This window comes from Cherax quadricarinatus, chromosome 51 (assembly GCF_038502225.1).
Source record: "Cherax quadricarinatus isolate ZL_2023a chromosome 51, ASM3850222v1, whole genome shotgun sequence".
Classification (NCBI taxonomy): Eukaryota; Metazoa; Arthropoda; class Malacostraca; order Decapoda; family Parastacidae; genus Cherax; species Cherax quadricarinatus.
Window position 1 is genome coordinate 9,326,567 of NC_091342.1, and position 2,668 is coordinate 9,329,234.

The 2,668-nt window shown below is 39.8% G+C and overlaps 1 long non-coding RNA gene across 1 annotated transcript in view; it reads right to left on the bottom strand.

The window, feature by feature from the left end:
- Positions 1 to 277: 277 nt before the first annotated feature.
- The window catches only part of LOC138854158 (uncharacterized), a 2,414-nt gene continuing 23 nt past the window's right edge, over positions 278 to 2,668 (bottom strand). The window contains exons 1-3 of the long non-coding RNA XR_011393384.1: positions 2,632 to 2,668; positions 649 to 725; positions 278 to 454 (exon numbers count right to left, since the gene is read on the bottom strand). The exon at positions 2,632 to 2,668 is cut by the window's right edge and continues 23 nt beyond it. This is a non-coding gene — a long non-coding RNA (uncharacterized lncRNA). The remainder of the gene's footprint in view (positions 455 to 648; positions 726 to 2,631) is intronic.

Genomic DNA, 2,668 nt, shown 5'->3' on the forward strand with positions numbered 1-2,668 from the left:
AATTCGTCCCTTTGTGGCAAATTCGTGCAAAATAGTACAAGGAAAACGACTAACTCTTCAGAAACACAAAACTGCTGTGGTTCGCGTCGCTGAGACTAGACACGATGATTCAATCGCCTAACAGTGCGAAGTGATAGAGGACAGACCGTGTCCTCATGACCTGGAATGTCTCAAGGGCCTTTGCTAATTCCCTTCCCTTGATGTCAACACATTATGATTTGGAATGTTTGAAGGGCCTTGTAATGCCCTTCCCTTGATAATGCCAATACCTCATGATCCGGAATGTCTGACGGGCGTTACCTTCTCCCTCCCCTGGATAATGCCAACACAACAACAGAAGGGTGTTGTGCAAGGCCAAACAGAATGTTATACTACAAACTGAAGTAAAAATATGAGAACGTACCTTCCTAGTAGCGAGCAACCGTCCCTCGAGGAGCTGCAAACTTACACATACCTGCAAGTGTAAGATTTACTGTAGTATTACTGACACAGTTCCCTTATTCACTTCCAGCTTTTTATAGCGTCTTCTCTTGTATTTTCACGAAACAAATATTATATGATGTTACTCTCATATAAATGATATTTAACTGAATACTTTCCATCACAACGACGTCTACTGACGAGGAAGGTGTTGCTTGCAGTGCTCACCTTGTGCTGAACGATGAAGCCAGGGTGTCGCCTCGTCACCACCTGCTACAGGGAACACTGACGAGGAACAGTCACGCCTGCAACAGAATATACAAATACCTACTCACTCTGGTTTTATTCGTTGGTATATATTCTAACGTGTATGTTTATATATATATATATATATATATATATATATATATATATATATATATATATATATATATATATATATATATATATATATATATATATATATATATATATATATAATATATATATTCTTCCTTGAAGCCTTTTTATCCACTTCTCCGAGGCTATGGGTCCCACAATTTACACCAGAGGTGGACCCCTAAAATTTAAATATATATATATATATATATATATATATATATATATATATATATATATATATATATATATATATATAAGAAATGCATATTAAGTATTATACTTGACTGGTAGTGTACAGGTGACATGCAACCTAAAAGAGTATCGTATAGCCGATAAGTTTTAAACCTCACAAACCAACCTATATTCGTTGGTAGGCTCTAAACCCGTAGGGCTCATAAAGCTCCTTAAAAAAGCGTGAAGTAACGAAGTAGAAAAGCAGCAGCAATTTTTTGGATCAATAGCCCTTCGCCTGCATTAATTCCTCCCTCTTACCTTGAAAAAATAACTCCATAGCATCAATAAATCGCCTTAATCTTCGACTTTCTCCACCCACCTCTCAATTCTTCCCTTAACTGGAATGATATATCGTTCTAGATCAGTAGTCCCCAGCTTTTCAGTATAAAATAGCCAAATATAAAGGAGGGCCGCATTTTGTAATTTTTATGAATAATAACAACAGTGTTTTGTGACTGTGGAACCTACATAAAAGTGAAATCATATTATAATTATGGGGGAGCCTAAACCCGTACGATTATACAGCGCCTGTGGGGGGGGATGGAAGGCATTCAGGCTCAATTCAGAGAACCGGAGTACAGATCCAATTCCCTGGATCAACAGCCCCTCACCAGCGTCAAGGAACCTCCCTCGAGGGGTAAGTGAAATCATAATTTCACGTGAGGTCCTCATCCATTTCCTAGAAGGGCCACACGCGGCCCTAGGGCAGCAGGTTGGGGACCCCTGGTCTAGATAATACACATCTAGATAATACGTGATAGTCCTTAATCTAGGTAGAAGTTGATAGTTCTTGATAGATAACTTCGGTGTGGTCTTCAAAGTCCTCTACTAGCTCTCTCTTTAATATACCTCCTAAAGGAACTTGTCAAGCTACTTTTTGAAGGCACCTGTCAAGTTACTCTTTGAAGGAACCTGTCAAGTTACTTTTTTGAAGGTACCTGTCAAGTTACTTTCTGAAGGAACCTGTCAAGTTTCTTCCTGAAGGAACTTGTCAAGTTCCTTCTTGAAGGAACTTGCATATACTCACCTATATATGGTTACAGGGGTCGAGTCAGAGCTCCCTAGCAAGGAGTCATGTCAGTGCGCCGATTTAGAAGGCTTTCTCTCAGTATTTTTCAAATTATTATTACCCCTCGTTTACTTTTTTGCCTGTCATTCAATGATACAGATCTTAGAAGTCAGTAGACATCAAAACTTGAAAGTTTTCTGACCGAACCGATACTTAGCGAGTGCTCAGGAGAGACGACAAATAAACAATAAACGTATATTCATCACAAAAGCGCCAACACACGTCACAAAAACCACAGGTTATAGATTATACGTTACATTTTACCACCGAAGTGGCTAGTTTTTTGTGCGTTGAACTCTTTGCAGGCGATTAAACTAAGCCAAAAATAACGTGACTAGTGACCCTAGCAACGGGCCGTACCATCTCACCAACCTGCCTGTAAACACGCCATTATTTCTCTTCTCTCCTGCATTCACACACGCCCCACTTAAGCAACAGTGCCAAGCACCTCTCAGGACCTACGTCAACACACAATAAACATCACACATTACTTACAGCCCGAGCATCACCACAAAATAAGCACATACCTCTGCATGTACCCCACCTCGCCGCCATCTTTCCAAC